Genomic DNA, 15,345 nt, shown 5'->3' with positions numbered 1-15,345 from the left:
TCTAGCTTTTGTACAAGCTAGCTTCCTAGCCTTGAGGAAAGCTCTTTTCCTCTCTGCTCATTAATTTTGTCATTTTTCAAGGAAATACTTGGGTAAATTACATGACCTGCAATGTCCTTTCCAGTTTTAAGTATTCCTGTAGGTCTTTGGGATATCTTTACTAGAAATGTGCCCATCAAAGTAAAAGCTCTTTGAAAGGTCCAAATCGTTATTTCATAGGTGTTAAAACTTGCAACTATGGCCAGTGGAGACATAACTGCTCTGTGATGGACTGAATGTTTGTCTGTCCCCTCCAAATTCAGATATTGAAATCTTAACTCCAAATTGATAGAATTAGAAGGCAGAGACTTGAAGAGGTAATTAGGTCATGGAGGTGGAGCCATCATGACTGGGACTAGTGCTCTTGGAAAAGGAACTCCAGAAAGCTCTCTCTCCTCTTTCTACCATGTGAGAATACACCAAGATGTCCATCTGTAACATGGAAGAGTGCCCTCACCAGTACCCAACCACACTGGCATCCTATTATCAAACGTCCAGCCTACAGAACTGTGAAGAACAAAATTTTGTTGTTTATAAGCCACCCAGTCTATGTTACTTTGTTATAGTAGCCTGAACTAGGACATAATCCTTCCTTCTGTAGAGGAAACTGCAGTAGAGTTTATCAAGATTGAGTCTTTGATGTAGAACTGGCATATTCCAGCAACTGAAACCACAAGCAGAGGTGGAAGAGCATGTTATGGTCCATTTTTTGTTATTATATAGCAGAATACCACAGACTGGGTAATTTATAAACAATAGAAGTGAGACAGCCAGGTGAGAAGGGCTCCCTGGCAGAGCCTCTTACCAATCTGCTCACTGGGAAGAATGCAAACTGTGGTGGAGCCACAGAAGTTCGCACCTTTTGCAGTGGGGAGGAGCCTGGCTCCTCCTCTTCTTGAGTGGAAACTGGGATTCAAACTGTGAGACAGGAAGCACACTAGCAGGGACTCGGCTTTGCAGCGTGTCCTTGTTTCCCCTTTTTCCCCTTTTCACCCAATAAAACCCTGCCTTACTCACCCTTCAAATTGTCTGTGGGCCTAAATTTTCATGGCCTTGTGGCAAGGACCCCCATCTTTAGCTGAACTAAGGAAAAGTCCTGGAACAGAGGTTTATTTGGCTCACTGTTCTACAGGCTAGGAAGTCCAAGAGTTAGGGTCCACATCTGGTGAGGGCCTTCTGGTTGTGTCACAACATGGTGGAAGGCATCACATGGTGAGAAAGCCCACAAAGAGAGAGGAATGGTAAGGGAGCCAAACTTACCTTTATTTTCAGAGCCCACTCCCTCAAAATTAACCCACTTTTGCGGTAATAACACTAATTTATTCATGAGGGCAGAGCCCTCATCACCTAATCACCTCTTGAAAGGTCTTACCTCTTGGCCTGGTGGAGTGGCTTACACCTGTAATCCCAGCACTTTGGGAGGCCGAGGTGGGTGGATCACAAGGTCAAGAGTTCAAAACCAGCCCTTGACAACATGGCGAAACCCCGTTCTCTACTAAAAATGCAAAAATTAGCCTGGTGTGGTGGTGCATGTCTGTAATCCCAGCTACTCAGGAGGCTGAGGCAGGAGAATCGCTTGAACCTAGGAGGTGGAGGTTGCAGTGAGCTCAGATCGTGCCATTGCACTCCAGCCTGGGCAACAATAGCAAGACTCCATCTCAAAAAAAAAAAAAAAGTATCACTTCTTAACATTTCCATTGGGGGTGAAGTTTTCAACATACAGTCCTTAGGGGACATTGAAACCATAGAAGGGCAGAAATCAAGTTGAGGTTGAGGAAGAAAAGGTGAAGAAAGAAGAGGGACTAAGTGGGAATAAAAGATGAGGGGTAATTGGAAGGAAGGGAAGGGGAAGAGGAAAATAAAGGGGGTGGAGGTGGGAGGGGAAGAAAGAAGGGGAGAAAAAAAAAGAATAGGAGGATGAAGAGTGAAGAAAATGAGAGAAGAAAAGAAGAGTGGAAAAGATAGAGAAATTGAAAGAAAAAGCAGGTAAAGAAGGAGGAGAAATAAAGTCAGGAGAATACATCTGTACTCAACGTCCTGGCATTTGGAGAATCTGAAGTGGAATTCCAGGGAACCATAGGAAGCTCCTGTCTGGACCTCCAGCGGCTAGCCCTACCTTGAAGGTGAGCTCACATTTCTTAACCATCCCTGAGAGGCAAATCACCCAACACACAATAAGTGCTAAATGAATGCTCAATCAATGCAATAAAATACATGTGCGAGAGAAATAAATTATACAAATTCACTATAGACTAACATTCAACAAATATTCATGATAACTTCTTGTATGCCAGATACTGTTCTAGGGGTTGTCACACACTCTACCCCATTTAAGCAGAGGTTTCTATTCACTTCACCCCATACACTTTAGGAGAAATGGTCAGGAGGAAGGATTCCCCACCGTCTTCCCCTCATTCTCTGGCTGGTGGCTAGCTCCCAAATTGATTAACACAGGGACCTATTTTAATCTAGAAATTTTTACAACTCGTGGATTCTAAATTCTATGCACATCCTTTGTTATTTACGGTAACTTAAGTTTCTGTAACAGATGACACAATATAAGTGTATTTCTTCTTCAGGGGACAGCCCAAGACTGGCATTGGGTGGGCACCTTCCATTCATGTGATTCATGAGCATTGGTTCATCTTATTTTACATCTTCAGCACAATGTTTCCAAGCACATTACAGAAGGGGAAAGGGAAAGTGGAAAAGGCACACCTGCTTCTTCACAACAATGGTCTAGAAAACTTGTGGATATCTTTGCAAATATCTTTCCTGCTCATATTTCACTGGCAAAAACAAGTCATATGTCCATACGTAAAGCTGGTAGAAGGGTTAGATCTGAGACTTATTGCTGAGAAATGGCTATCAGTCCCTTCCTAATACTCTGCTTGGTGTGGAAGGGCATGAATCTTGGCAGAGAGCTGGCCACCTCTTCCACAGTCCTCTTCAGTAAGGAAAGGCAATGATTCTTAATCTGGCGTTCAGGCTCTACCAAAACATAAACATGGAAAGCTAATTTTACTTGTGAGGTATTATTTTCTATGAAAAGAAACAAATATTCTATATTATAGTGTATAATTTACATACATTTTTAAACTGAAACATGAGATTCCAAGAAAATAATGTGTTTCAGTTATCACTCTCACACACACACACACTCACACACACACAGGCACACACATATTCACACAGAACATCAATCATCCTGTGCTATAAGTGGAAAGTTTTGAGGAATTCTTAAACAATTGTTTAAAAACATAGTTCTTAAACCTTAGCAGTCTTTCCTTTTCTCCTGTTAAGTATTTGTTTACTTCCTTTAATAATATAATTTTGCAATGGATCTTAGAACTAAAAGATTCCCCGACCCCTTTTCTCTTCCCCTATCAAAGAGATAGCTCAAACTTTAGAGACCATAGTAGAAGTTCAATGCTTTATTTGCCCCAACGTAGGTGAATTACTGAAAGAAGACATAGGAACAAGCTCCATTGAACTTCTTTCTCCATTGCCAGAGGTTCCTGGTGATTCTCTTCTCCTCGTCTAAAAGTGGACAAACGTCATAGAGAGAGGAATAAATTAGCAATGCAAAATCTCATGGTGTTGCATGAAATTAATTTTTAGTCCAGATTAATGTCCTATGCAGAGGTAGAAGAGGAAATGAAAGTTGATGGGGGTAGATAAAATATAAAAGAATAGACTTGAGAGGTGACAAGGATGAAGCTTGGGGTGGCCCCTATGTGGAGGATAGGCAACTTCTCTGGCGGAGGTCACACAGAGACAGGTGGGAACTGAGGACCCCACTGAGCCTGCTTTTTCTTCTCACCAGCTGCATAAAAGTATGGTATTGCAGCCTCTAGCCTCAAGAGAGTATGTTGAGTTCCTGCCTCACAAGTGAATTTACTCACCTGTAAAACTTGGACTGCGCAACACCAGCCCTGAAAACAAAATGTTCTCAAGATAGAAAACTAGTTTTCAAAGGTGGCCTAATTCATCTTTCCATATCACAAGAGAAGGCGTTTGTAATAATCTGTAGTATGAAGCAGCAATAGAGTGTGAAGACGCTCCCACCTTACAGAAAATATATAAAAAGCTTTCTGGTTCTATAGCTTGGGAAGCCTGATGAAAATCCCCCCTCTAACTCTTCTTCTTTATAGTCCCTCTTGAAAGAGAGGAAATGATAAAAGAAACCTACATATGCTCTGAGTAGAGGAAGAAGATGAACCCAGAGAGGTCCTGTATCCCTCTTCCCAAGAGGAGACAGCATCGGATGCCATAACAGAGTTTAATGGTGGTGAAAGGTATTCAAACAGAGAGGACTGCAGAAAGGCACCAGATGTTCCTGTGGCCTCACAGGGGACAGCTAGGTTGCTGATGGTTGTGGTACAATAAACGTGCCCAGGAAAGGGTGACTGCAGGGGGCAAAGTGAGGACTTCAGGGCAATGGGCCAGGTTGATGTCTTGTCATCAGGGAGGTGCCTGAGCTTCCAGGAAAATACCGCCTGTGTTGAGAATACAACACAAGTAGATCCCATTTGTCAATTTTTGCTTTTGTTCCAATTGTTTTTGGCATCTTCATCGTGAAATCTTTGCCCACGCCTATGTCCTTAATGGTATTGCCTAGGTTGCCTTCCAGGTTTTTATACTTTTGGGCTTTACATTTATGTCTTCAATCCATCTTAATTTTTGTATATGGTGTAAAGAAGGAGTCTAGTTTCAATCTTCTGCAATTGGCTATCCAGTTATCCCAGCACCATTTGTTGAATAGGGAATCCTTTTCTCATTGCTGTTGTCAGCTTTGTCGAAGATCAGATAGTTGGAAGTGTACAGCCATACTGGTGAGTTCTCTATTCTGTTCCGTTGGTCTATGTGTCTGTTCTTGTACCAGTACCATGATGTTTTGGCCACTATAGCCCTGTAGTATAGTTTGAAGTTGGGTAGTGTGATGCCTCCAGCTTTATTCTTTTTGCTTAGAATTGCCTTGGCTATTTGGGCTCGCTTTTGGTTCCATATGAATTTTAAAATAATTGTTTACAATTCTGTGAAGAATCCCAATGGCACTTTAATAGCAATAGCATTGAATCTATAAATTGCTTTGGGCATGGCCTTTTTAATAATATTGATTTTTCTTTTCCGTGAGCATGGAATGTTTTGCCATTTGTTTGTGTTGTCTCTGATTCCTTTGAGCAGTATTTTGTGGTTCTCCTTTTAGAGAACTTTCACCTCCCTAGATATCTCTATTCCTAGGTATTTTATTCTTTTTGAGGCATTTGTGAATGGGAGTTCATTACTGATTTGGCTCTTGGATTGCCTGTTGTTGGTGTATAGGAATGCTAGTGATTTTAACACATTTATTTTGTATCCTGAGACTGCCAAGGTTGCTTATCAGCTTAAGAACATTTTGGGCTGAGATTACGGGGTTTCTTAGATATAGGATCATGTCATCTGCAAACAGGGATAGTTTGACTTTCTCTCTTCTTATTTGGATGTCCTTTACTTCCTTCTCTTGCCTGATTGTGCTGGTCAGGACTTCCGATACAATGTTAAATAGGAGTGGTAAGAGACGGAATTCTTCTCTTGTGCTGGTTTTCAAGGGAAGTGCTCCAGCTTTTGCCTCTTCAGTTTGATGTTGGCTGTGGGCTTGTCATAGATGGCTGTTATTATTTTGATGTATATTCCTTCAATATCTAGTTTATTGAGAGTTTTTAACATAAAGAGATGTTGAATTTTATCAAAAGCCTTTCTGCATCTATTGAGATAATCAAGTTTTTGTCTTTAGCTCTGTTTATGTGTTGAATTATCTTTACTGATTAGCATATGTTGAATCAGCCTTGTATCCCAAGTATAAAGCCTACTTGATCATGTGTACTAGCTTTTTGATGTGCTGCTGAATTCTGTTGGCCAGTATTTTGTTGTGGATTTTTGCATCAAAGTTCATCAAGGATATTGCCTTGAAGTTTTCTGTTTTTGTTGTATCTCTGCCAGGTTTTCGTATCAGGATGATGTTAATGTCATGGACTGAATTAGGGAGGAGTCCCTCCTCCACAATTTTTTGGAATATTTTTACTAGGAATGCTACCAACTCTTCTTTGGACATCTGGTAGAGCTTCTGCACAGAAAAAGAAACTATCAACAGAGTAAAGTAAGTGGGAGCTAAATAATGAGAATGCAGGGACACAGAGGTGAACAATACGCACTGGGACCTATTGGAGGGTGGAGGGTGGGCAGAGAGAGAGGATAAAGAAAAATAACGAAGACATACTAGGCTTAATACCTGGGTGATTAAATAATCTGTACAACAAACACACATGACACAAATTTACCCATGTAACCTGCACATGTACCCGTAAACTTAAAATAAAGGTTTTTAAAAGGGGAATACAACACAAGTTTCACCAGCTATGTATATCACGTAGGAGATGATCACTCAGTAACACTGAAGGGCAAGGACATCTCAACCGCAAGTCACGGAGAACTACATGAAAAAGACCCGTGCACCCAACAGCTGCCTGTGCCTTCAGAAAAATATGCAAGATTTGCTAGATTACATTTTGAAGAGGGAGATGATCAGGGATGAAAACTTGAAAGCCAAACCTGGTAAGGAGATGAACTCTAAATACAAAAGAGACAGAACTGAAGGGGAAGAAAATGTTTAATCCTAGCAGAGACTAAGAAACAACGAATCGTCAAGGTTAAGTCTCTTCCCACAAATCCCAGCCCCTTTAAAAGGAAACACTTCGGATTCAGAAAACTACCACATATATATATGCAAGCAGATACATACATGTGTTACTTACCATAATGTATATAGATATAAATTATATAATATCTATTATATATTATCTTAATAAATATGAGTTAAATAATATTATAATTATACATTACCTTAACATATACTATATATATGCATATAATATGTATTCTATAAGTATATATAATACGTGTTATATTGCCTATATAATATTACTTACATATTATCATAATATAAAATGATATATAAAAGGTAATATTAAATAGATAATACAACATATATGATATATGTATATATACATATTTATGTATATACTATAGGTATACATACATACACATATAAGTATAAAGCCTATGTATACATATATACATACATGAATGTACTATATGTGAATGTATACACATAAATGTACATACTACATGTATGCACATACACACAAATACGTAAATAGTATATGTATATATGTGTACAAATATACACATAAATGTATATAGTCTCTGTACGTGTATATAAACATATATAGTATATGTATAAATAAACAAATGTATATAGTATGTGTATACATAAATGTCCATATATGCATAGTATATCTGTACAAATATGTGTACATGCATACACATATGTATATAGTAAATGTATACATGCAAGTACAAATATGCACATATGTTTACATATACATGCATACGCATAAATGTATCTATGTATAAGTATACACATATACATGTATGTATACAGACACAAACATGCATGTATATATACATATGCTTATATAAACACATGTATATATGTATCTGCATACATACATGTATGCATGCACACATGCACACACATGTTTACACAAATATGCATGCTCAAGTGCATAGACATATATGTACATATGAATGCATGTATGAACATATATGTATCTGTATCCATACACATATATATGTGTGAATATGCAAACACATAAATGTATATTTGTGTACTATGTATATGTGTAACAATACATACATGTAAATATATATCTGTATCCATGCATACACATAAACATATGTATGTAAATGTTTAAAAACATACATGTCTATTTGCACATATACATATATAAAAACATATATGTGTGAATGTTTACACATACATATATATGTATGCACATATATAGGCATACACACATACACATGTGTGTACATATGTAGGTGTATAAGTACATACACAGGCATGTGTATGTACATGTCAACATACATATAGGTATAACAATATATGTCTACATATATAAACAAATGTATATAAGTACAAGTGTAGACACACATAAGTCCACACACACATAAATGTATACATGTATACATATACACACCTATATGTGCACGTATACACACATACATATGTGTATATGTATACATACATGCACATATGTATATCTGTTCACGTCTACATAGATACACATATATGTATCTAGGTTCATGTCGACACAGATACACATATATGTAAACATACCTACACATATGTATGTGTGGAAGCACACACATATGTGTACACACACAAATAAACATACAGACGTACAGATATACACATGTTTTAGTGTATAATTGTACACATACATGTATATGGTATGTGTATACATGCATATTGTATGTGTATACATGCTTACACACATATGTAGGTACCTTATGTATAAATGCATACACAGATATGTGTATATCTACATGTGTACATATATGCACACATATACATACATGCGTAGATTTAGGCACATAAATGTAAACATGTACATACATATTTTATATTTATATGTACACTTTGATACACATATATGTGTACATGCATGCAAGCTTATGTATATGTAAGAACATACACATATGTATGTGTATATGTATGTACTCATGTGCACATATGTGTATACATGCCTAAACATGTACGCATATATGTACACATGCATACACATGTGTTTATACATGCGTATATGTGGTCCTTTGTACATACACACGCATATGCATATTTTTAAACATAAATACATTTATGTGACTATATGCTTACATATACATGCACATATATGTATACATACATACACATATGTATACATACACTTATATGTGTATACTGTATGCATAGATGCATACACAAATATGTGTATATGTGTATGTATATGTATACATATATTTACACATACATACTCATATGTGTATATGTAGGCACATGTGTATATATGTATACTTATACATACACATATATGTATAATATACATATATATGTGTACAGGCATATATATGCATATATCCCTAAGTATAAAGTACACATCTCTATATGTATATACACATACGCATGTGTATATATGTTTGCATGCTTATGCATATGTGTTTATATATGCATATGCATATATGTATATAAACTTACATATGTATGCATGTGTGTATACATAAACTGTGTGTATATATGTATAAGCTTATATACACATATATTTATATATGTTTATATATACATGTGCATATGTATATACATACACAAATGTGTATATGTATGTGTATACACACATGTGTGTAGGTGTACATGAACATATAAGCATGTATGTATATGCATACACACCCATATGTTTATGTGTATATGCATAAGTACGCACATATATGTGCATGCATGCATACATACACATATATCACTATGTATATATGCATGTATACATACATACAAACATAAATACATGTATGCATACATACATGCACAGATTTGTGTATTTGTGGTCGTGCATACACATATGTGCATATATCTATATATACATATATAGATATATGTACATACTTGTATGTATGTATACACATATGTATGTGTATGTAGGCATATACATACATATTTATACATACAAACATGTGAGCATGTATGCATACATGCACACATAAATGTGAATGCACGTATATGTACACACATACTTGCATGTATATAATACACATACATCCATATGTGTGCATGTAGAATTACAAACACAAATATTTTGTGTATACATGTACATCTACACATATACATACATACACGTGTGTGTGTGTGCAGTTATATACATGTACATATATGTACACATATAATACTTATAATTATAATATATATAAATATGAATGCATTAGATGAATACACACACGTATATTTTATGCATTCATACATGCACATATATATGTATACATGTGTCTGTGTATATAAACATATATAATGTATGTTTATATAAATGTATATAAACACACATACATTATATGTTACATTATCTATTTTCAGAAATCTAAATATATTGTGTAAAATTTTTACCACATTGTATCCATTACACTTACATCTAGCTGAATGCTTATCACATAGTATATGCTCAGAATATATTTGTGTGTTACAGAAATAATGTGGACTATTTGGTTAAACCCAAAGAACCACTATGTTCCATTTCTATGTATACAAATATAAGTTCTAAGGTGTGTTTCTGTATAAGAAAAACATATATTTAAAACATTTTTATTCATTTGTAATATTTGTAAATTTGTGAGCTATATTTAATATTTTGTTATATGCGTAGAGTATATAATGATCCAGTCAGAATATCTTGAGTATCTACTGCCTCGGATATCTAACTGTTGGGAACATATCAAATCCTCTCTTCTAGCTGTTTTGAAATACACAATTCATTCTTGTTATCTATAATCACGCTGTGCTGCTCTTGAATATTAGAATTTATTCTTTCTATCTAACTGTGTGTTTTTGCCCATTAACCAACCTCTTTTAATTCCCTCCATCCCTCTACACATACACCCTTCCAAGCCTTTGGTAACTATCATTCTACTCTCTACCTCTACAAAATCAACCTTTGTAGTCCCCACATACTCCCACATATGAGTGAGAACATGCTGTATTTTTCTTTCTGTGCCTGGCTTAACTGAACATTATGACCTCCAGTTCCATCTGTGTTGCTGCAAATGACATGATTTTATTTTGTTTATGAGTAGTATTCCATTGCATTTTATATATATATTTATATGCAGCATATATACTATTTATATACTGAGTAGTATTCCATTGCATATGCACATATGCTATATATATATATTCAATGGTATGTGTGTGTATGTGTATGTGTGTGTGTGTATATATACCATATATGTATACAACATATATATACACACCACATTTTCTGTATTCATTCATTTGTTCATGGATACGTCTATTCCATATCCTTGCTATTATGAATAGTGCTGCAATGAACATCCCACTTTTTAATGGGATTATTTCTTCTTTTACTGTTGAGTTGTTTGAGTTCCTTGCATATTCTGGATATTAGTTCCTTGTCAGATAAATAATTTGCAAATAATTTCTTCCATTCAACATGTTATTTCTTCACTCTGTTGATTGTTTCCTTTGCTGTGCAGAAGCTTTTTAGTTTAATATAGTCCCATTTGTCTATTTTTGTTTTAGTTGTCTGTGCTTTTGAGGCATTAGTCATAAAATCTTTGCCTAATCCAAGGTCCTTTAGTGTTTTCCCTATGTTTTCTTCTAGTAGTTTTATAGTTTGGGGTCTTACATTAGGTCTTTTATTTATTTTGAGTTGAGTTTTGTATATGACGACAGATAGGGGTCTAGCTTCATTCTTCCATATATGGATATCCAGTTGAAAAAATATTTTTAAGCCAAAGTTGAAAGCCAAAAACATCTTCACACCAACTGCAAGAATTTACCATGCCCAAGTAAAAAGATTCAATCTAAATAGAAAAATTAAGGTATTATCTAGAAAATAGACACTCAAACTTCGCACTCCCCAATTCCACAACTGTTTGGAGAACATTGCAATATTTTTCTCTATATTATCTCTTCCTTCTTAAACTCTATTTTATTTTGTTACCAAAAATTGATAAACCTTCAGGAAATTTTGAGTTTCTACATTGATTATAAACAATGGGATTTTAAAATATGTATAAAAACAAAAGGGTAAAAGTGGGTTTAGTAAAATGGAAGAGGCAATAAACTTTTATACTAATGGTGTTAACTACAATCAAGTGCCCCCCCCCCATTTCTTTGCAAAGGAGGAATAAATTTCATGCAGTAACAACTTGAAACTTTTAAGACTTACACAAGAAGTATAACAAAATATTTTTACAAATATAAAATAAAAATTTATAAGGGTTGTCAGCCCCTACAAAATATCCATTATAAAATTTAATATTACAAACAAAAGCATTGGCACACACAAAAAATAAAACAGCAATTGAAGTTTTTCAAAACAAAGCAATTTAAATAAACTAAAGGAAATGACGACCCCAGAAATGAACTTCTGTCTTGACCCATTAACTTACAAGGACAAGGTTAAAAAAAATAAAGCTCACAAATGGCACATTAATCTTGAATTGGTTGTTGGTTTGGATTATATGTTTGCTTTTGTGGAATGTCATTTTCCCCAGGCACCAGATAAGTTATCAGTTCCAAAGCTGCAACTGTGCCCATACTGATAGGGCATGGCAGGAGAATTTTGAGTTACTACATCTGTAAAATTGCCCCTATTCTATATTACTCAGGGGCTTAATTTTACTCAAGTAGATTATCTATCATTAATCTTCCTGCTCTAGGAGTGTACTATATTGTGATTCAAATGTTATAGTGAGCGTTTTCTAAGGAGAAAACTGCTTCTCTTTACATATTTCAACCTTATCATCTCGTCTGAAGGGTAATTTAGTTTCCTGCCTGTCTAAAGTGATCCATCAGATTATGAACTGTTGACATTCTGTGCTGTCAAGTTATTCAAACCAAGCTAATAATGAGGTCAGTTTGCCAATGTGAAAGCATCAATTGACTGCTTGACAATTCTCTTCAATAAGCCCTCAAATGATCAATGTACTTTCCCACTGAGAAAATCTATAAAAATATCTTGTCGGTTGTTGGATCTGTTGTGGCCATACGGGCATGCGGGTAGGATGGAGAGCGTTAACTTTGCACTTGAAATTCCTCACACTCTACTGCACAGATTGTAGGCAACCATCCAGGATCCTACAAGCAACTGTGTGCCTAAATTCCCTTAAGATCTGTAAGCCTACAAAAGTTGTTTTTTCCAAAGTTGCCTCTCGTACTTTTCTATTGCCATTTTGTCCTTGTGTCCCCCAATATTCTTGACTAAGAAAATAAGTACTTATGGCTGAAGCAATAAAGACATGTAGCCTCATAACAACACAGAAAAGAAGTCAGAGACAGATAACAGAATATTTTAGATCTGTCCAATAAGAATGTTCTATGCAAATTCTCTTACCTTCAAATTTCAGGATGAAGAGGGACTTCAGGAGTCATATGATCTGCCTGGAAAACAATACCCAAATCTCCTCAGTATTTCCAGCTTACTAGGTGTGCCTGGCCTTGAATCACTCAAAAGCTCACTTTCACCAAACACATTCCATTCTTGAGTCTTTTATTGCTGTTAGGAGACAATTTTTCAAGGAACCCAGGTGCTCCAGGCATCACCAGCCTCTTGAGAGTGCAACAGTCATCATATCAATTTAGAAAACTGTTCTGAGGACTCTCCATTGCTCTTTAGTCAGAAATACTCCAACCCAAAGAGGAAAGATGACCTTCCCAAATATTTCTGAGAATCCTCTAAAGTACTTGCACGTATAATCCACATGTTTCTTAGGTCCCAGGAACTATGGGTCCTAGATAAGGCCACTTTCCCTCTAGACATCCTCAGGTCAGTGGGTTGAAGAGCCAATGATGTCACGCTTATACACCAAACTACTACAGAACCATCTTGCACATCACTACACTCTCATTCTCTGTGTCTGGTAAGGAGAATCATGACTTTGTGTCTCAGGAATACCTCTTTCAGAGGAAGTTCGTCTTGCAAAACTATTGAGATCTTAGTGAAACAGTTCTTTATTTTATCCCACAGCTCTTTCCTGTCCATGACCTGCAAGTACCCCCAAGGACTGGAGGGCTGGATGTGGTTTTGAAGAACATCAGGCACTGTAAAAAACCAACAAGAATTTGTTTCTAGCATAACTACAAGGGGCATCCATGCAGACTGTGGAAGGGCTGTTGATGGACACCAGGGAATGGAATGCCTGTGTAGCACATGTTACATCGCCCTGTTACTTATCCAGGATGTGTCAGGAAAATGTTTGCACAAAGTTGCGTAGTGTGAAAGCTGAAGCTGCTGATTGGCAAAGAAGCTGAGTCACCGAAGGAGGATAATCCCAGGCAGTACAGAATGAGCTCAACTGAGGTTGTGCAATGGGCTATGAATGATGATGAAGTTTTGGATCACCTCTGGTTCTGAGACAGTCTGTTCTTGGTGTTCAGTTGGGCAAAACCCAAACTCTTTTCCTCCAGATAGCTCGCATCACAAAGGGACAGTGAGGGTCTGGAGAAGCTAACTCTGAGACAGGCTTCCTTCCAAGGAAAGGAAGACAACTCATGGTGGTAGTGGGTCCCTCAAAGAGATCACAAGAGACTTCCCCAGTAACTTTCTTCCTAAACATGTTTGAAAATACTTGCATTTATAAAAGCAACTGCAGCAGATTTTTGTTGTTCTGTGTGTAGTAAGTACATTTCAACCTGTACCTGTAACCAGAGCACTTTCAACTTCTAGGCCCTGATGCTCATTTTGCCCACACTGATGGGTGCCTCTGTGTGTGTGTGTGTGTGTGTGTGTGTGTGTGTGTGTGTGTGTGTGCCTGTGTGTGTTTTCTGCTCAGTTTTCCTTCTAGTAAAGAATTTCAAGACCCTTCCACATTCTGACCTCTCTGCAAAGCTTTCTCTATGTTAGCCAATTTCTCATTCTGATGTTTTTAAGAATCTCCGTGTGACTATTTAAGAGAATATGAATTAGGCAAGTGAAGTTTTCTTCTTGCTTTTAAGATTCTCTTATTTTAATACCTAATCAGTCAGTAAGTGTATTTTTGGCACTGACTTGCATGTGATAAACCTTATAGGCAACACGAAGAAATGTAAGATGTGGTTCCTGCCTTTAAAAAACCTACATGCTACTTAGAATAAATGTTTAGAACCAATATAAGGAAATATATGATTAGGTGTCTAGGACTTATTAGAAATGACGCCTCAGAAAAGATTGGGTGCTTTCAGGGTGGTATGCTGCAGACAAAAATAGATACTTGCACTCATATGTTTATAGTAGCACAATTTGCAATTGCAAAAATACAGAACCAGCCCAAATGTCCATCAATCAACAAGTGGATTAAAAAAAACTATGATTGATATATCTATATCTATATCTATCTATCTATATATCTATCTATCTATCTATCTATCTATCTATCTATCTATCTGTCATGGAATACTACTCAACCATAAAAAGGAATGAAATAACAGCATTTGCAGCAACCTGGATGGGGTTGGACAGTATTATTCTAAGTGAAGTAACTCAGGAATGGAAAACCAAACATCATATATTCTCACTCATAAGTGGGAACTAAGCTATGAAGATGCAAAGACATAAGAAGGATACAATGGACTTTGAGGACTCGGGTTGTAGGGGGAAGGATGGGAGGGGAGTGGGGGATAAAATACTACAAACTGAGTACAGTGTACACTTCTCAGGTGATGGATGCACCAAAATATCAGAAATTACC

At 36.4% G+C, this 15,345-nt stretch overlaps 1 long non-coding RNA gene across 1 annotated transcript in view; it reads left to right on the top strand.

Moving 5' to 3' along the window:
• LOC140712512 (uncharacterized) overlaps nt 1-14,640 on the top strand; it is a 273,874-nt gene extending 259,234 nt beyond the window's left edge. Inside the window, exons 4-5 of the long non-coding RNA XR_012094115.1 lie at nt 6,022-6,178; nt 13,647-14,640. This is a non-coding gene — a long non-coding RNA (uncharacterized lncRNA). The remainder of the gene's footprint in view (nt 1-6,021; nt 6,179-13,646) is intronic.
• The last annotated feature ends 705 nt before the right edge of the window (nt 14,641-15,345 follow it).

Source organism: Chlorocebus sabaeus, chromosome 9, assembly GCF_047675955.1.
Source record: "Chlorocebus sabaeus isolate Y175 chromosome 9, mChlSab1.0.hap1, whole genome shotgun sequence".
Taxonomy (NCBI): domain Eukaryota; kingdom Metazoa; phylum Chordata; class Mammalia; order Primates; family Cercopithecidae; genus Chlorocebus; species Chlorocebus sabaeus.
The sequence above is the reverse complement of the archived record's forward strand: the minus strand, read 5'-3'. Positions and strand labels throughout refer to the sequence as shown.